Source organism: Protopterus annectens, chromosome 10.part0 (genome assembly GCF_019279795.1).
Source record: "Protopterus annectens isolate FY-2018-M chromosome 10.part0, PAN1.0, whole genome shotgun sequence".
In the NCBI taxonomy this organism is placed as follows: Eukaryota; Metazoa; Chordata; order Ceratodontiformes; family Protopteridae; genus Protopterus; species Protopterus annectens.
In genome coordinates this window covers 1,269,207,088-1,269,229,431 of record NC_056744.1, presented here as the reverse complement: position 1 = coordinate 1,269,229,431, position 22,344 = coordinate 1,269,207,088, and positions in this window count along the sequence as shown.

Here is a 22,344-nt window from a genome sequence, read left to right as displayed (position 1 = left end):
TCAACTTGTGGTATATGCCATTTCCAGAAGTCCCGTTAATTGTTTTGGTCATTGGGAGGAATTATGATTGGCATTTATAGTTAAACATAAGGACCTGTCGTTAAAACACAATGACATATACAACAGAACAAAAGTGGTTGTGGTAGTGCATAGGTACCAAATATTTCTTAAAGGCATGCCTTATATGCACAGACAGAACAGCAGAATACGTTATATGTGTGTGTGTGTATGTGTATGTATGTATGTATGTCTGTGTGTGTGTATGTGCGTATGTGTGAGATATCTGAATATTGGTATATGTTTACATTGTCAAATGATTTGCATGGTGCAGATGTTGTCTCATATAATATACCTACTGATTGGCTTTTAATGTAAATAATTATATAAATGGGTACAGAAATGGAGTGTTATATCTTTTCTGCTCTTTACGTCTGCTCATTCGTGAAGTTATTACACCACTCTATAGTTGGTAAATGTGCTGTTTCGCTTTGGATTTTAGCACACTGGCTACGATTCATTCTGTGACTCTTATGGTACTATTTAGGTATGCAAATAGTGTGAATGAATACTATTCTAAAGCATAAAGTCTAATAAAGGTGCTTATTCATAACTAATTGATGTTTATGTTGCCTTTCTATGTAACAATACTTTACGAAGCATATCCCCTACAGTAGTGCACTTTGAACACTAGATGGCAACAGCTGCAAAGGGACACAGAAAAAACACTGGCTGGTTTATTTTGTAACTGTTAATGTCAAAAGATAATCAGAGGAAATACATTAACAATGTGATGTTTAAAAGTGTATTGCTTTAGAATGTCAGAGCGCAGTGACTTCATTTTTCAACATTTTTTATCAAATCATCTATGGAGTCAATATTAATGTTCATTATTTAAAATTGTAATCTTCCTGTCGCTGGAAAGCAAAGTAATTGTTATGTCAATTCTGCCAGCTTTGTATAACTGCAAGTTTCACTAAACCAACTCTTTCTATTCTAGGGATTTTTCTAATATGAAGAAGTTATAATTAAAACAGGTGATTTTATGTGCTGTGTAGGAAAGCAATGAGTTTGTGGGCTAAATATCAATATGTTAGTTTCATCCAGAACACATTGTCATAAAAATTTTTGTCATAAGCAAATGTTTTATTTTGAACTCCATTGGTTCTCTAGATGCCTTTCTTTCTCTTGTTAAGATATGTGATTATTTTGGTGTTCATTTATATCTTGACTATATATCTAGTTATCATAACACACATTTTATTATTGTTTCGCAAGTAAATATTGATGTTGTTGTGATACTACTGAAAATTTCTTACATAATTTTATGTTTCATGACAGATTTTTATGCATATATATATATATACATACAGTGTGGATTCTTAGTTAGATAAGTTATGATTTCATGCAGTGTGATAAGCTAAATGTATCTATTATTTAGTCTTGACATAAGGAGAGATGAAATATTATATCAAAATATATGGTCTGAGAAGTTTCCTTATTAATTTGAAAATTACAATACCTATGGTAGTTGATACTCCACCCATCTTACAAAAGTCTAACACAATACTTTAGCTTCCCAAGAGATGCTTAGGATAAGGGAATGTTTAGATAAGCTTTGAGCATAACTTGAAGAAAAGACTAGAAGAAAAGAAAATAGATCTATAGGTTATATAATAGTTATCTCCTACATAATTTTAGAAGTAGGTAAAATAATATCTAAATGAAGGTTTGTTTTTGTTTTTGTTTTCTTTTAATAGATTTGAAATATAACAAAAAGATGAAAAAGAAGAAAAATTATAAGATAAAAGAATTCTCAAAGATATCTTATTATTATTAATATATTTTAGAAATATAACCCATAACTTTTCTGGTATATGTATCCCTATCTATTTATTTATTATTTTTTAACTTTTAAAATGTTATTTTTATTTTATTTTATATGTACAAGTACTATAGTAATAGAAATGTTTGAACTCTAAGGTTGTGGTCTTAATTTAATTACCTAGACCCATAGTAACATTTATACATCGTGGTGAGTTAATAGGTTCCTAGTTTGTTGGTCTAATAATATATTAGGTAGCTGCATTGGTGATTAGTAGTCTTGTGCACTAATGATGATAGCGGGTGGTATTGATGATTTATTCATCAATTCAGGAACTAGATGTTTCATGGTTAGTTTTGTATATAGCTGTTTTTATGTTCTCTGCATTTTATCCATTGTATAAGTCCAAAATAGTATATATTTGTCAAAAGTATAACTTAATTAATGTCTGTGTTTAAATGTTTATCTTTGAATGTAAATGGTCTTAACAACCCTACTAAGAGAGGAAAATTGGCTAAATATCTGGCTTCTAATAAAGCTGATATTGTATTTATGCAAGAAACACATATTATTCAGAAAGACTTAGGCAAAATATATTTTAATGGATATAATATTCTAACTGAATCTCATTTCCAAACTAAGAGAAGAGGAACAATGATTTTTTGGAAGAAATCTTTACCAGTTCCTAAAATAATTGATACTTTCACTGATAAAAATGGCATGTTATGTTTAGTAGTATTGGGATTAAATAAGAAATATTTCACTTTAGCCAATGTCTATTAGCTACTTGGTATTGGTGCTAAATCAGCAAATAAATACTTGGAAATAATATCAGCAAAATCCAAAGGAGATATCATCATGGCAGGCAATTTTAATTGTATCTTATCAGTTAAAGATACTACTAAAAATAGTAATGTTAAGATACAAGCCCCAGCTAAAAAATTGATTAGTTTTGTCTCGTTATATAATCTTAAAGATATATATGTGATCAAAGAACAGAGTTCTTTTAATTTTACGCATTTCTCTTATAGATATGGCACTCAGACAACCATTGATAAAGTGTTTATATCTGATAACTTAATACCTAAGACACATGATGTTTTCATCACTTCCTGCCCTCTGTCAGACCACAATGCCATAATATTTAAAATGAATATTAAACCGAATGATCTTATTCATTGGCAGAGACTACCATATTATATTATTAAGATAAAGGGATTTAAGGAATGGTGTATTAATGAATTGAATTATTTCCTTGAAATTAATAATAATATTGATATAAATAAAATAATTATTTGGGATTCTTTAAAGTCTTATCTATATGGGAAAATAAAAACCTAGTATCTTCATAAGAGGAAAGAATGAGACAAAGAATTATTTGCCATACAATTGAAAATTGACACTTTAAAATGAAACTACACCCTAAAGATATGGGTTCTAACTTGGAATTAAAACCACTAAACCTTGACTATTTAGAAATCCTTAGTCATAAAGTAGCAATTAATCTAGAGAGATTAAAATTGCAAACATATGCCTTCAACCCCAAACATATGCGCATATTAGCAGTTAAAGTGAAAAAATTGACTAAAAATAGACATATAACAGAGATAATAGATACTTCTAAACACAAATCAAAACACTTTTCAGATCTAAAAGGAATTTTGGAGATTTTTCGTTCCTATCTTGAATCAATGAATAAAACAAATCTAAACTTTACTAAAAATAATTCAAAAGTAGAATTTTTAAGAAATAATATCAATAACGTTCTAAGGAGCAAAACAATAGATTACTTAAATCAATATCATTGATAGAAGTTAAAGACAGAATACAAAACCTTAAAAATAATAAAGCCCCTGGTCTTGATGGTATAATAGGTGAATTATATAAAATCTTCCCTGATAATGTTTTGAAAATATTAGTAATAGCACTTGAAGAATTTCGAACATGTGGTAAACTTTTTCCTTCATAGAAATATTCATTAATTTCTCCCATTCTAAAGGAGGGTAAATATTCTAAACTTGTTTCTTCATATTGCCCCATTTCCTTGTTAAATATTGACTATAAAATATTCACTTCTATATTAGCTAATAGACTAAATCAAATGATGCCGACTTTAATAAACAATGATCAGGCAGGTTTTATATTAAACAGAAAAGTTCATGATAATATTTTTAGACTCCTAACATTAATAGATTTTGCAAATAATAAAAAAGAACTTTCAGTCATTAGCCTAGACCTAGATAAAGCATTTGATTCTATTAATTGGCCATATTTATACATGGTACTAGAAGAATTAAATTTTTCTTTTGATTTTTAAGATTTATTAAAGAAACTATACGAATGTTCTATAGCTTATATTAAAATTGGTGCCTTTTCATCTGGCCCACTTAAAATACTAAAAGGCACTAGACAAGGTTACCCTTTGTCTCGTCTATTATTTGCATTATTAATAGAACCCTTTGCCAATTTTATAAAAAACAATGTCAATATAAGAAGTTTTGAAGTGGATGCAAACTATTCCTCTAACATTCTACTTTTTGCTGACGACATCTTATTAACAATTGGCAATATTGATTTATCGATTGACCATGTTATTAGAGCATTAAAACTCTTTGAAGAGATCTCAAGTCTTAGTTTTAATCAGAATAAAACAGAAACTATTCTTATAAATAAAAAATTAAGTAACACCTTATCTATTCATAATAATTTTAATTGGACCAATGACAAATTGAAATATCTAGGGATTTATATTCATACTAAATGGAAAGACACTATAAAAACAAATTATAAAATTTTGTTAGAGCAAATTAGAGAGCATATCATTAAATGGAATAAAATGCTCCTTACCATGGAAGAAAGATTATACCTGATAAAGATTATTTTATTACCAAAAATTCTATTTTTTCTTCAAGCACTTGTAGCTCCTCCTTCTAGGAAGCAACTAAAAATATTTAAATTCTTTATTAATTAAATTTCTATGGCATCCTCAAAAAACGGGAATTAAATATGACTGGCACTATAAAAATTGGACTGAAGGAGGAATTGCTTTTCCTAATCTTGAACTTTATGCAGATGCTATTATTCTTAATATAACAAGTTTATGGTTAAGCCTGAAATACTCTTCAAATTGGAAATATTTACATAAAGCAATCCTATTAAGTAATATTGAATCTGTAAGTAAGGGTATACACTGCTCTGAAAATATTAAGTTTTTCATAGTAATTAAAGAATTATTTTTTAATAGTGAGGTGAAACTTTTAACATTTATTCCTATAACTAATTATATCTTGCAAAATTTTTAAAAAGTTGTTGTGTCTTTCGGCTTTTCCCAGTTAGGGGTCGCCACAGCGGAACTCCGGTCCGCTAATGATTGGTAGTTGATTTTTTTATGTACCGAGTTACCAGCCCTGACGCACAACCTTCAATGAAGGTACGCCCATTCACGCATGTCTCCACGCAGAAGACGCTCTAGCTGAGAATCGAACCAGACAGCTTCTTACTGTGAGGCAACAACGCTATCGCAGCACCACCACCGCGGGTCCAAAATTTTTAAAAAGTAATAAATAAAAATCTACTAATTAATAATTTGTTCATCTTACTGTTCCCAGTAATCTTAACCAATGGTTGTTTGGACTCCTTTAACATGGCGAAAATAAAAATTATGGAAGAAAATGGTTTAATATTTTGGCACCAATTTTTAGGAGACAATAATATTCATGACATCACTTATCTCTTAGCTAGATATAATGCCTCCCATAATAATTGGTTAAATATACAAATCTTTAGAGAGTTTATCCTAGCAGAATCCAAGATATATCACTTTTCTGGTATAACAGACCTTCCCAAAAAGTTTTTTCCCATTTAGGATATAATGTAGGTATTTCAATATCTAGATTTTATAGTATTCTTAGATCTGATTCAATAATATCAGAAAACAATTTATGGAACTACATGATTAATTTCAGTAACATACAATTATCAGAAAATGATAAAATATTAATTCTTAAATCTGTACATTATACATCTTCATCTACATATTGGAAAATTTTAACTTGGAAATTTATCCATAGAAGTTTTATTATGCTACAAAAAGCTACTAGAATAAACAAGAAGGACTCTTGTAGATGTTGGAGATGTGATGAGCTATTGGATGCTGATTGAACACATATGTTTCTAGAATGTAGAACAGTAACACCATTTTGGACTGAATTTAAAAACTTTATTAAAGCTTTGTGGTCAGACAGATGTGAAATTTCGAATTCTTTGTTGCTTTTTAATGCACCAATGCCAAGGTATGTCCCATTAAAGCAAATGAAACTTCTTTGGACCCTTCTTGCTATAGCATGAAAAATCATTACCAGAAACTGGAACTGTAGAAATATCCTCTCTTTTAATGAATTTATATCTCTTACTAAGATTATTTGTAGTAGGGAATTACAAACAGCTTTGTTACGTACCTCAAATATGACTCATAAACAAATTGCATGGATAACGCTCAAAAGAGTAGTAGACAAAATGTAATCTTTATTGAAGACTTAGCAACTATTTTGGACTCTGTATATAGTTTGTATATAGTTTGTATTAATACACTGTGTTTCATTACTTGTGAAATTTATGTAATTGTTTATACTATTTGAAAACCAATAAAAACAACTTAAAAAAAAAAAAAAAAAAAAAAAAGATAAGTATAGTAAAAGGCCAGCTTTACTGGCATGCAAGATGTCAGAATATAATAATTTTTTTGGATGAGTGTGACCTGCATCTTAGCATGATTTTGGAAAGAGGCAACCTTATTGAATTGTTGTTTTCTTTCGGCTTTTCCCAGTTAGGGGTCACCACAGCAGAACTCTGGTCTGCTAATGATTGGCAGTCGATTTTTTTATGGTGCCAAGGTGCCAGCCCAACACCAGCCTTCAATAAAGGCATGCCCATTCACGCATGTCTTTTGAATGCCACTCAACTGCAGGGAGGACATGCAGACTCCACACAGAAGGTGCTCCAGCCGAGAATTGAACAGGAGAACCTCTTGCTGTGAGGCGACAATGCTACCGCTGCACCACCATGACTTACTGGCAACCCTATTGAATTAATACTTGAAACTGAAACTGAAATGATCAAAGGCTTGGGGACCAAATATATTCTTATACTATGGAACGGTACTGATTTTTCCCTTCCTGGAAGGACCAATGAAGTTTTGAAAGAGCTTTAATTCTTAGATATAATCATGATACAAGAGAAATTAGGAATATAGTACAAATACACTGGTGCTTATTTTCACATTTTCTGGGGGCTTCTAACATATTCACTGAAAAAACATGTTTTACATATGAAAAATGTAGGAATATTGAGCAGACTTTGGAAGTGGACACAGCTGATAGAAGTACAAATAAGTACCAAAAAAAATTTAATAACAGGGATATAAGTTCAGAATGCCAGATCCTGGCCACCATTAACTTAGCAAAACTTTGAAAAAATAAAGTCCTCTTTCCAGAGGAAAACTTAGTCGAGTTAATGCTTCCAGAAGAAAAAAAAAATCTAGTTAAGGGTTTAAGCAGGTCTTTATTAAATGAGGAACGGTAGAAGAAGGAAGCCATTATCTATTTTGACAATTTGGTCAGTATCAGTGGTTGTGTTCCTAGCTAATTCCTGCCTGAGTTCCTGAGGTAGGTCTGCCAAGGTTTGTATCTTTAGCAGATTCAGAAGCTTCATCTGATCTATGCTAAGGTTTCTCCAAGAATTCATGTGCCCCTGTGGACAACTGCTTGGTGGCCTCAAGGATGAACAGCAAAAAAGACTGTGAAATCTATGAAGCACTGATCCTACCCAGCAGTCTCAACAGTGTGCGGGACAAAGTAAAGGATTTGAATAAGGATAACTGTGCAGAATGTTGGATCCTGGTCACAGCTAACTTAGCAAACATAAATAAATGCCTCTTTCCTGGGGGGGCAGTCCAGTTAAGGGTCCACCTCTGAAAATTTGAAACATGAGAAGGTAAACCTAAAACTGTATAGAATGCCAGTGTTGCAAAGAAAAGCAATACATGAAAAAGTGAAAAATAAATGCATAAACTAGTAAGTATGGAAAAGACCTAAATAATTATAAAAAGTGTCTTATAAATGTGGTTTGTGCAATCAATGTCAGTATATAGCAAATAGGGAATAGGTATTCCTATAAGGATGAAACATAGCTATAAAAAGCTACTAAATATTTTATTTTAACTAGCAAAAGTGTTATTTATTTGGCCAGCAGCAAAACGTGTCCTTTATTTTATACTGGGAATACTGAATGTGTTTTGAGAAATCAAATTTCTAAGCATGTATATGATATTATATATCAAACTGAATTGAAAGCACTTTATTATCGTGCATGCGAAAGTAAGTTTAGTACATTTAATTTTTGGGGGTTTGGAGGATGTTAAATGAAACTTAAGAGGTGGACCTGAGAAATATAAATAAAGTATTGGGAGCTGTATTGCCAGCCGAAGTTAAATGCATGTTCTGCCCCAAATTTAAGCAATAATATTTCTGTTTTAAATGTTTTGAAATTAAGAGCAGACAGACTTTATAAAGTTTCTTGTATTGTGTTATTCCATTGCAGAACATGTTTAACAATTGTAGATTCTGCATTATTTTTGGAATGAGTTTCTTGTGATTTGTTATTACGTTTATAAACATGGCACGCCCGTGAGTGTGCAGGGAGAATAAAATCCCACTGTTAGGAAATGTAAAGCAGAAGGCAAAATATAAGTATTCTCTATCTCTCCATTGTTAAAAGCTACAAGGCTGCTAGGACTGAATAAGCGGTAGGGAAACTGAACAAACTATACTACAAAATAAGACAAACTAAAATGAGCCATTATGGCATATAAATGTGTCAGAACCTTGGATGGATATTGAAGCTCCTGAAGGCAACCTAAGAGTTGACATATATTCCAATAGTTAGGTATCAGGGAGTTCTGTCTCTACTGTTCAAATAGGTGAAACATTTGTCTAAGACACTGACACAATAGGATAAGTAGATTTTACTGAGAAACAATTATTATTTGGGGTACCTGGTAAAACATATTTAATACAACATTACACAGAAATTTTGACACAGTAGAAGGTAAATCTAAAACTGCATAGGATACCAGTGTAAAGCAATACGTGAAGAAGTGAGCATGGTGTATAACCTAGTAAGCACGTAAAAGTCCAAACGTGAATGGAGCAGTCTGGTTGTGTTGAGCATCACATTGAATGGCTCTACAGGATTTGTAAATCATTTCTGAAAACCAAATGCCATATCCAAATTTGACACACATCCATTGTTCATTGTAGATCAGCTCATAGACAGGTTAGGGAAAGCAAGGCTGTAGACAAATCAAGATTTAACCTAGGAGTACTGGCAAATTGCACTCACCTCTGAAGCCAAAAGCAAGACAGCATCCCCCAACAAGTATGTGACATAATGTGGTGTCTCCTTTCAACTTCACATATCTCCTGCCACTTTTCAAAGGTTCATGTGCAAAGTACTAAACCTTCTATACTTGCTTAGCTGCTTTTGGTAATGAGGTACTAATTTATTCAGTAGACTAGGAGAAGGTTTATTGATAGTCCAAGCCATACTGATTTTTTTTTTTTAAGACAGGTGTCTGTACTATTGAAAGTAAATTTTGTGTGACAGAAGCCAGACAGACTATCAAAAACTGTCTGGCTTCTCAGTACCAAATGCAGAGTGAAAGCATTTGTTCTTATTGCATGCTATTATAGAAAATGTATACCCACTTTTGATACTGCAGCCTGTACTCTGACAGATTTGTGAAAATTATGACACCTTTACAGATTAAGTGGAGTTTTTAATCAACTGCAAGCAATCTTATGTGCAGAGCCAGTCTTAGTTGACCTGACTCTATTAAATCCCTTAGTATCTGCCTCAGTGCATCTGAAGCAGAGTGAGAAGCTATATTTTTTGTGAAGTTGTTGTTGAGGAAAACAGAGCCTACAATGTAAGTAGGAAATGAATTAAAGCCGAGTGAAGGTACCCTACCACAGAATAAGAAAGGGAATGTAGTTCTATTAAATGGACACTAATTTCTCTACACTGTTATCTACTGGGGCACTGCTTTACTTTGGTAACTGACCATGCACCCTCACAACAGTTATATAGGCCCACAAGGTGGAGATTACTACTATAACTCTTCCATTTCAATATCAGATCTAGGCCTGGCAAAGGCCTAAAGAATGTGGATGGGTTATGTCCGTCCCATAACCAGCTATTTCCAGTGTAGACGGGAGGGGCGGGGGATATTTAGAAGTTCTAAGTATGTATTGTATGTTGTGGTACAGCCTGGTTGCATGTATACTCTCTATATTTCATCATTAAAGTATGTAAGAGAGCACAGCTAAACTGAATGTTCTGTAAAAGCATGTGTTAGAAAGATGATTTCTAGCCCACAGTGGCAGAGATGTCTGCATCTCACAGTGAGAGATTGCAAGGCCAAGAGTGAAAACTTTTGATAGGCTCTTACCAGAAGAAAAAGTGGAAATACCATGAAGATCAGGGAAGTCCTATGTATTAACTCCAGACGTTTTAGAAGCTTGCTTGTAGATCTACCTGAGAGATGCAAAACAGCATGACCTGTGCTGTGGTTTACCCAAGACCATAACATTGAAAGACCAAAATGTTGAAGACTACAATATCAAACTCCTAGATTTGCCCCCTGAAAGACCTATGTTAGCACTCATTCCCTGGTCCATACCCCTGCAGGACCCATGTTATCACTGGCAGGGGAATTCAGTTTTCAAGAGTTTTAGACATTGTGGTCTTCAGCATATTGGTCTTTTAATTTTATGGTATTGTGATTCCAATTTTCAAGACTGCGGGATTCAGGATTGTGACAGTAAACATATATATATATATATATATATATATATATATATATATATATATATATATATATGGGTCCCCTACAGAATTTCAAAGCTTAAAACTTCTAAATTCATATGATCAAAGACCATATGATCGCAGTTTTAAAACTTTGAAATCCTGAATGGAGACTGGCATACAGTGTGGAACGGGAGATTTCCCTTTTTTCCTCGCTGTAGTGAGATCTTGGAGTTGGTATATTTAAGTAGCGGGGGGGTGATTTTGTGATGTGTTGACTGCTTTTTTTGGGGGGGAGGATTCTTAATTTCGAGATTCCAAGATCTCAAGATTCTGAACTCGATATTCTGAAATTCGAGATTGTGGTATTTCAAAATTAAGAAGTTATATAAGAATATATATATATATTTTTTTGTAGTAATCTGGCTGGCAGAGGGTTAAAACTATATACTGTAATCTTGCATTTGGCAGAGATGGTTAATGCTGTTAGATATAGTTCCTATGATACTGAGTTAGATTCCCACATCTGTCATTTGGGTCTTTTATTCAAAACCCTAGAAAACCCAGCCACTGGAGATGCACAAGCCAGTGCATTTTTTTGTGCCATGTCCCAAGCCCGGATAAATGGGGAGGGTTGCATCAGGAAGGGCATCCGACGTAAAATGTTGCCAAATCATACATGCAGACAAAAGTACACATATACATACCGGATCGGTCGAGGCCCAGGTTAACAACAACCGCCACCAGTACTGTTGGCCAACAGGGTGCTGGCAGAAATTGGGCTACTGTTGGCCGAAGGAGGAGAAGAGGCGGAAGGCATGGCCGAAGGCAGGTAAAGGCTAGGACTGTGATAGTGAGGGTCAGAACTTTGAATGTTGGCAGTATGACTGGTATAGGGAGAGAGGTAGTTGATATGATGGACCGAAGGAAGGTTGGTATATTGTGTGTGCAAGAGACCAGATGGAAGGGGAGCAAGGCTAGGTGTATCGGAGGTGGGTTTAAATTGTTTTATCATGGTGTGGATAGGAGGAGAAATGGCATAGGCATTATCCTGAAGGAACAGTATGCTAAGAGTGTTTTGGAGGTGAAAAGAGTGTCAGATAGAGTGATGTTTATGAAGCTGGAAACTGATGGTGTAACGATGAATTTTGTTAGTGCATATGCTCCACAAGTTGGGTGTGCGATGGATGAAAAAGAAAAATTTTGGAGTGAGTTGGATGAAGTGGTGATGACTGCACCCAAGGGTGAGAGACTGGTGATTGGTGCAGATTTCAATGGGCATGTTGGTGAAGGGAACAGAGGGGATGAGGAAGTGATGGACAGGTATGGTGTTAAGCAAAGGAATGCAGAAGGTTAGATGGTAGTGGATTTTGCAAAAAAGGATGGACATGGATGTGTTGAATACGTATTTTAACAAGAGGGAGGAGCATAGGGTGACATACAAGAGTAGAGGAAGATGCACACAGGTGGATTATATCTTATGTAGAAGGGCCAGTCTGAAGGAGATTGGAGACTGTAAAGTGGTGGCAGGGGAAAGTGTAGTTAGGCAGCATAGGATGGTGGTTTGTAGGATGACATTGGAGTTCAAGAAGAGGAGGATGAGTGGGAGGTCAGCACCAAGGATCAAATGGTGGAAATTGAAAAATGGTAATTGTGAGGTGATGTTCAGGGAAGAGTTAAGACAGGCACTGTGTGGCAATGAAGAGTTACCAAATAGCTGGGTAACTACAGCAGAGCTAGTAATCGAGATGGCTAGAAAGGTGCTTGGTGTGACATCTGGAAAGAGGAAGGAGGACAAAGAGACCTGATGGTGGAATGAAGAAATACAGGCGAGTATACAGCGAAAGAGGTTGGTGAAGAAGAAGTAGGATAAGGAGATGAGGTGCATGGCAAAGAGAGGGGTGGCGAACGCTAAGGATAAGGCGTTTGACGAGTTGTATAAAAGGTTGGACACTAAGGAGGGAGAAAAGGACCTGTACCGATTGGCTAGACAGAGGGACTGAGCTAGTAAAGATGTGCAGCAGGTAAGGATGATAAAGGATAATGAGGGAAATGTACTCACAAGCGAGGAGAGTGTGTTGAGCAGATGGAAAGAGTACTTTGAGGGGCTGATGAATGAAGAGAATGAGAGGGAGAGAAGGTTGTATGATGTGTGGATAGTGAATCATGAAGTGCAGTGGATTAGCAAGGAGGAAGTAAGGATAGCTATGAAGAGGATGAAGAATGGAAAGGCTGTTAGTTCAGATGACATACCTGTGGAAGCATGGAGGTGTTTAGGTGAAATGGCAGTGGAGTTTTTAATTAAATTCTTTAATGAAATCTTGGAAAGTGAGAGGATGCCTGAAGAATGGAGAAAAAGTGTGTTGGTACCGATTTTTAAGAATAAGGGTGATGTGCAGAGCTGTGCAGAGCTGTAGTAACTACAGAGGGTTTAAACTGATCAGTCACAGCATGAAGTTATGGGAAAGAGTAGTAGAAGCTAGGTTAAGAAGGGAGGTGATGATTAGTGATCAGCAGTATGGTTTCATGCCAGAAAAGAGCACTACAGATGCGATGTTTGCTTTGAGAGTGTTGATGGAGAAGTACAGAGAAGGTCAGAAGGAGTTTCATTGTGTCTTTGTGGATTTAGAGAAAGCATATGACAGGGTGCCTAGAGAGGAGTTGTGGTATTGTATGAGGAAGTCAGTAGTGTCAGAGAAGTATGTAAGAGTGGTACAGGATATGTACGAGGGTAGTGTGACAGAGGTGAGGTCTGCGGTGGGAGTGACGGATGCGTTTAAGGTGGAGGTGGTATTACATCAAGGATCAGCTCTGAGCCTTTTCTTATTTGTAATGGTGATGGACAGGTTGACAGACGAGATGAAACAGCAGTCCCCGTGGACTATGATGTTTGCAGATGACATTGTGATCTGTAGTGAGAGTAGGGAACAGGTGGAGGAGACCCTGGAGAGGTGGAGATATGCTCTAGAGAGAAGAGGAATGAAGGTCAGCAGGACTAAGACAGAATATATGTGTGTGAATGAGAGGGAGGATAGAGGAATCATGAGGATGCAAGGAGTAGAGGTGGTGAAGGTGGATGAGTTTAAATACTTGGGATCAACAGTTCAGAGTAAAGGTGAGTGTGGAAGAGAGGTGAAGAAGAGAGTACAGGCAGGATGGAGTGGGTGGAGAAGAGTGTCAGGAGTGATTTGTGACAGACGAGTTCCAGTAAGAGTGAAGGGTAAGGTCTACAAGAGGGTAGTGAGACCAGCTATGTTATATGGGTTGGAGACAATGGCAGTGACAAAAAGGCAGGAGTCAGAGCTTGACGTGGCAGAGATGAAGATGTTAAGATTTGCACTGGGTGTGACGAGGATGGACAGGATTAGGAATAAGTATTTTAGAGGGTCAGCCCAGGTTGGAAGGTTTGGAGACAAAGCCAGAGAGGCAAGATTACATTGGTTTGGACATGTGCTGAGGAGGGATGCAGAGTATATTGGGAAAAAGATGCTAAGGATGAAGCTGCCAGGTAACAGGAAAAGAGGAAGGCCTAAGATAAGGTTTATGGATGTGGTGATAGAGGACATACCAATGGTTGGTGTGACAGAGCAAGATGCAGAGGACAGGAAGAAATTGAAACAGTTGTTCTGCTGTGGCGACCCCTGATGGGAGCAGCCGAAAGAAGAATATTCAAGACCCTAGAAAGCTCTGACATGTGAAAAGCAAGCTTTGCATCAAAAAAGGGAAGAAAAAGCTTTATTTCAATTCTGCTGAAATATTTTCAGTTTTACTTATATTGACCTGTGTGCTGATACTGTTTTTGAAATTTTCTGCATGTTTCCATATTTTAGCCCCAAAACTTATTTGCTTATAAGTTTTTTTTAACTTCTTCTGAGACCTTATTCTTATTGACTCATTTTTTAATTATGGGAGAATTATGAATTACTGAAAATTTTGAGTATTGTTTATATCTTATACTGCACTTCTATCTCCATGTACAGAGTTACTTGCAGAATCTCAGCCTTGTAATTTCATTTGCAGTTATGGGAGACATATGAGGTACTTCATGATCAAAGCCTCATTTAGTTATTTATTACTTCATTTTCTATAAGCAGTGTTAACTGGTGAATCTCTCCCTAGTCGGATGCCTTATGTGGCAGCGTGGATTTGCAGTAGTGGCAGTACATTAAATACTGCTCTCCCTGCTGCTCTGTACTGTTTGTACACTAATTACAGTCTTTCCCTGCCCCCACTGTAAAAACTAAAGTTTCTAAAATTCTAACAATTCTGAGGTCATTGACCCGTAGCGCATAGTCATAGGACTAAGAGAACCATTTCTTGCTATAAGTTCTGAAGTCACAGAACTCTACTATTGGCTTTGTTTGACTGGATCCCTCTCTGACTAGTCTGTTATAACCAGCACAGATCTTATTAGACAATGCCAATTGATAAATTTACCAACATAATGAAGCAAGCAAATGAAACTCTGAAGGTGTCACTTATTAATGCTAGGAGCCTAAACAACAACCTCCACTCTCTACATGCCTCCTCACCCTGGGGGATATAGATGTCTGCGAAATGTCTTGGACATGGTTTAAAACAGTGTAGAGCACTCTGGCTATATAAGGCTATAACACCTTCAACATATTTGTTCCACCTATTGTGTAGATGGTAAAAAAAAAAGTTGGAGTGTCTCAGTCTTTATCCATAAGAGACTTACATCAAGGCTGGTAAAGCAGCAGGATGCACTAGAGCGTCTTCATGTCCACATAACCACCGGAAAGGTCCTCTACCATGTATTAGCTGTGTGTTTGTGTGCCAAAACACCAGTCTATAGAAAATGGAATCACTCAGTTTTAAACCCAATATAATCTTGCAATTTGATCTAAACTATCCAACTAGAAACTGTGAAACCTACACCCCCACTACTGCACAAGCACAGAGATTCATGGACCTTACCAGTTCAAATGCCGTGGAACACTGGGGGAACAACATCTTGGATTTTGTCTTTCCTAATATGGGGGCACCTTGTACCATCCCTTGCATTTTTCATCACTTGTTAAATCTGACCATAAAGCCATCTCCTTCAAAATATAATTGAAACCAGAGGCCTCTTCCACCCAAGTTATCTTTAGGATTTTTTTGTAAAACAAATTATGTACTTCAAAATGATACATTGACATGCTTAAAATCCCCACCAAACTCATACAGCTCTACTTAGTACACAGAAATGTACACCAACACACTAAACTAACATGTAAACAGCTTGATGCAGTTTTACCCTGAAGGAACAAGTTCAGGCAAAGCTTGGAAACTAACTTCCCTGGCAGAACCATGATATCAACAAGTTTTATAAGAAATGACAGAGAATTTTAATCAGAAGTACAAAGACTAGTTCCCCAAATGATAGAGACCTTGTCACTGAAATAAACCAACAACTCAAGAGCTTAGTAAAATCCACCAAAGCCACATTTCAGGATAATATAGCCATCCAAGCTGTAGACAACCACAAGGCCTTTTTTGTTATGTTTATCTCAGAGGCACAATTCACTGGGCAGATTGTGAACAATGTTACCTACACTAAGGATGAATATATAGCTAATCTATTAGCCAATAAATAAAGCTCAGACTTAACCCTCCCACCCTGTCTATCCCACATGATATACCTGAAAACAACTAAACTCCAGCATTCGAAAAATACCAATCACTGAATGTGCTATCAAAAGCTAAACATAGTGCATAAATGGGTCCTAACAAAATCCCTTGATGCATATCAAAGAGAATGCAGCATGATTTAGCTATCTCACTAACAATAATGTTCAACCTTATCCTCTATTCAAGTTTTGTACCATGTGAAAGGAAAACAGCTACAGTAACTCCTCTGCATAACAGAGGATGTTACATAGATACAGCCAATTACAGACTCACAAGTCTGACAAGCATCAATTGCAAAGCCATGGAAACTTTTATTATGGACCTAATCATTAAGAACATAGGGAATCAAGGGCAGGTCAAGTTTACTCAACCTGGAGAACTTCCTTGAAAAACCCACCAAGCAGAAAAACAGTGCACACTGCATACCTCTACATGGACAAGGCTTTTGGCACAACCCCCACCCCCCACCCAGGCATAGTAAAATAGCTAAATAAACAGGGAATAATGTCACCTGATGGACTGCCATCTGGCTCAATAGGATGCAGAAGTTTAAAATAGGGGATGCTACCTCTGCAAAGAGACCATTCAGCAGTGGTGTTCCCCAGGGCTTGGTGATGGGACGTGTCTTGTTTGGCATCTTCTTCTTTAAAGTAAAATCTAATAGCAAATGTCAATGAATAACTAAGTTTGCAAATGACCCCAGGCTAGGCTTGATTATTGAATTGAATCCCCAAGTGACTTTGCCATCCTGCAGGAAGGTTTGTCCCAAACAAATAGCTGAGGTCAAACTCATGGTCTGATACTAAATGCCAAAAATGTATTATTGTTTCCTTTGGGAAGTCATCTATCCTAGGGAACTACCACATTGACAATACACTCCGCAACTCAACAGCAGGCTGTTCCACATTAAACAGAAGAGGCTCTGCTTTGAGATTTTTGATTGGCTGATATATCAGCATGCAAGCCAATCAAAAATGTCAGAGCGGAGCCACTTCTGTTTAATGCGGAACAGCAGGCAGTTCTTCATGCCGGTTGCTTGGGATTACCAGTTGCTTGAGTTCCAGTTAATGGAGACTCTACTGTGTATTACACAGCTTGTAAACAAAGGGATTGTGACAAGATCTCTAGATTCCATTGGTCGTGTATACTCAGCCTTTATTAGGTCAGGCATTGTGCATTAATGCCCCCTTTGGCATGGATCTGTTAAGATGCATGCAAAAACTAGAACACCTTCAGAGATAACTTACTACAAGTATGCAAGGCATAAAAAAGTGTCCTACATGGATACTACAGACTGCTAAGAGGTGTACTGTGTCTGGCATGTAAGGCATTCTCTGACCCAATACTGATGATCTACTGCACATCATCAAATCAAATGAAACCAGACATACTCGGACCCAGGATCTTAACCTCTTCAGCAACATCAACAGAAAAGTTAAAAGGATAGATATATCACACAGAAGATTCTACTGCTCTGGAACAGACTTCCCATACATGTAAAATTAAGCTCATCTCTGTCCATGTTCAGTTTCTACTTGGATCTATGGATGACTGATAGTAAATTTACCCCAGAACTGCCCCTGTACTACTAATGGATAGACCCAGGTCCTAAATGCTTTGTCTCATGAGTCCTCTTAAATTATCTATTGTATGATCTCAGTTATTCTCACTAGGGTTAATTCATAATTATAAACCATAGGATGACTAAATCCAATCTGACATGAAATGAGATGAAATAATTTAGGCACTGAAAGGGAAATAATCTAGGCTTAGAATGGCCCGCAAGGACAGCTGACTTACTACTTACATATTAAATTATGTATATACATTTTTAAGCTGTAGAAGTTGTGATTGAAATTGAATCTCTTATTTTAATAAAAGGGGGCAATGAAATGGAATGAAGCACTGCCCAGGTTACCCTAAGCCAGCCAAACACTGCCTCATAAATGGTTTGACATCATTATGACATCAATATAAAAGTTAATGTGATGGAAATGGTTAGAGATGTTATCCAGAAGCCCTAAATAATGTCTGAGGCTTCATTGTAAGGGATCTTTCAGTCAAACACACATCTCTGGTTGCTGCAACACCCCTAGGACTTTGTTACTCCTTTAAAAAGCATGAATAGTTGCTGATTAGTTCAGCATAGAAATGGGAGATGACCTATGATTCAAGGCAAATAACGAAACCTGTATATGGAGGCAGAGGATAATGAATTACTCACAAACCAAATGATGTAGTGTTCACCATTGACTATTCTGTATTCTGTAAAGGAACTCTGCAGCGAGTTTCAAACCCTTCAGTTCTATATTGGCCGTTTTAGAACTGAGACAATACTGTTTTAGATATAGTTGTGCTTATTATCTAATAAAGAACTCTGATCTAGCCAGTCTGTTTCTTTCCTATGCCTCCAAAACCCAGACTAGTTTTGAGTAGTAATAGTAGCAGAAGAAACCAGAATGATAAAAAAAGAATTTACAAGCATACTTGCATATACTCCTAATATAGGTAACCCGTATGAACTGCAGAAAGAGGCAAGTATGTACATTGCAGGTGCTGAGAAGACCATTGTTGTCTAAAATCAAAAACAGAAGCGATACAAATTTCAAGAAGTGTAATTGTATCTTGACTTAGAATTGGAGTCTGTTCCCTTAACAGTGTTATAAAGCTAAAACATTTGAAGAAACTAAAAAAGAGAGAATCCATACCCAGTTCATAAAGATTTGCTTTCTCATCTTGATTACAGTGAAGTGTTGTGGTTTGTGCTGCTTTCATATCGTATACACAATATGCCTAAAACTTTCTACATTTTCATTAATTAATGTTCCTGCCTCACATGATTCCATGCAAGTCATGTTCCGCTATGCAGGATAGGGCATGGCCCCTAGCCTGGATGTAGTACTCCCACTGATTACCACAGTTATGCAGTGATAAGGGCTCATAACTAGAGGTCACTGTTTGCTTCTCTTTCCTCTCCTGTCTGCCACTCTGTTTTTCCTCAAACACCCAGTTGTCAGAGGCTTTTTTATCCCTCAGTCTGCTGAAGTCAGTAGATTTCTTCTATCACAATGCAAACTATATATGATGCACTGTTCCAATCACTGTCATTGAATGTGAACTGTTTTAAGTGATCTAGAGGTAAAGCCTTTGTTGTAATTTACATGGCTTTTTCTGTAACGAATAGAGGAGTACATATTGCGTGTTACTTCTGTTTATAACTTAGATCTGATTAAGCGCTGAGAAGACTGAAAATACTCACCTTTTCTTTTAGCTTAATAATGCATGGTTTAAACAAGAAACACCAGCTTGAATCCTGTTTTCTTATTTTAGTAAGAATGCAAAATGATCTTTGCCATGTATCTTACTTAAGAATTTCTGACAATGGTCTGTTTTAATAATTCATTAGTGTGCCGAACATTAAGGCTGCAAAAGTAAAACGTCTACTATTTTGCAACCTTCTTTCTCCATTAACTGATTTCAATCTATATTGCAGACAACTTAGGAAGACTCCGTTAACACAGAAACTCTCCAAAAGTTTTGCTGGAGTAGGCAGCCTTCAGTGGTCCCCACACTGCACTTTGTTTTGTTATAATGTACCCTTTGTAATCTCCATAAAGATTCACTGAGCAATAAACAACCTACCATTATATAGGATCAAGACAAACCTTTGCATAATTACAGTCTAGTTGCCATTACACATGGGAGGTTTTAGTTTCGTATTCACAAGGATCTTATTCTTTAATCAAATTCACTACTTACATGTAGCTAAGAAACATCTGCAAATGAAATGAGAAGGCAGGCATTGCTATTACCCTAGCTCAAAATATCAGTTGAGATGCAATAGCTATAGTCAATAGCAATTGCTTCCCTTTCACTTTATGGTATAATGGCTTGAACAATGCAGTTTGGAAGGAGGCATAGTGGAATTCAAAACCTGAATGCAGCTCCCTCTATAAAGGGACACATGCTTGCTGCAGTAAGCTCCTATAGGGAAGCTCACATTTCAAAATACAGTGATGTTCTACTATCTGAATGGAATAAACTTAAGTATTGCAAGATCTGTCAGATATTATGGACAGTATTAAAACTGCATTACAACACATACAATTACAATTTTCACTCAACTATAGTTCTCACTGTATTAAAAATCTGAAGTAGCTTAGAGGAAACTCATGGGCTTCTGTAAATTAATTTCTAAAAATGATCATTATTTTTTTCAATAAAAGAAGTAATAAAACAATTCAGTAACTCATGGAGCTAAGGAATTCATCTGCCGTCTATGAAATTCTGGAAAGGATTTTAATCAAATCATTTGCCATGAGAAACATTTTGTGGGAGTGCAGGATAAAAATCAATTCAACACCGTTTTACTGTGTCTCAAAAATAAGAATAGTGTTATTATTTTTTCTAAACAATTGAGGGATCTTGATAAATATTCTATTAAAAACATGAAATTAATCTGTTCAACATTTGTATCTGCTATATAAGTGATTTTGCTCTGTCAGCATTTACAGCTTGTAAATGAGGTTATACAAAGCATACAGTATGTTAATGTGAGATAATTTAATTTTCACTATAAATTAATTAAATATGAGCAGTGAAAAGTAGGATAATTAATTATCTCTTTTGCTATTGGTAATGGTAGGAGGTTTGAGCCTGCCAATGACTTTCTGATTTGCATGTAACAGGTTTGTTGCTAATGTAGGTAATAAAACATGTCCTAATTGTATAACTTTGCAACTTTCAGACAAGATTAAAAACAATCTTTTTAGCAACTGTCAATACTAGGCCAGTTGCTTATCATCTGAATTCATATCTCAGATATCTCTAGCTTCATTTACTCAAACAGGAAAAGAAAAAAAAAACATGATTGCTGAGTATACAGCTGATACAATTTATCCTGCAGTTTAATGCATTTATAACTTCCAAAGTGTGTTATAGATTCATGTCATATGACAATCGTGTCATCACACACTTATCCTCACATGCATTACACACATACACTCCCATATACAGTACACGTACACGCACACATATATGCATATGTGTGTGTGTGTGTGTGTGTGTCCACATAACATCTCTAAAATAAAAACATCGAGACCGTGTGTATATATATATATATATATATATATATATATATATATATATATATATATATATATATCAACAAGGTAATGACAAAATCTTACCTCGGAGCAATCAAAGTTATTGTAAAGCTATAAAACTGGAATTGGATTCACACACATGAACACACGCACACATACTTGAGCGCGCGCGCACACACACACACACACACACACACACACACACACACACACACACACACACACACACACATACACACACACATACACGCACACACGCACAAACACACACACTCACACGCACGCGCACACACACACAAACACACACACACACACGCACATTCACACACCTTCACACACACACTCAGATTTTGACCGCAGGTCTGATGTTGTACACACTAGTAGTTGAGAAATTAGATCACTAAGTGAAAGTGTCTGCTGCTGAAATGGGATTCATATCTGGCTCTTTGAATTTGTTTCTTCTGCATTGCTGCCATTTTCAAGGTCACCACCCCAGTCTTGTACAAAAAAATGACTTAGACTTTTTAATTCAAACTCTGTGCTTGGTTTTGTCTAATTAAATTTATCAGAATCAGAATTGTATATAATTAAACTGTTATTAAAAGTCTGTTTGATGCACTTAATATTTTGTACTACTTTCTGTGTTTGAATGTTGTGGTCACTCTTATGTTATACTCATTCACAATATATAAGTAGTTCAATTACACTAAATCATCAGACATTTCTAACTTGATTTAACCATTTAAAAGTAAAATCCATGTAAAGGAAAAGTAATGTTTAAAAGTTGGGACAAAAATCTGCAACCCCACCCACACCCCACCCCCAATAAAGAGAAAGAAATATGGATGTTTTGCCATATTAAAATGTGATATATATCATAAAAGTCACTAAAATGAATACATTTCGTCCAGATGTCATATG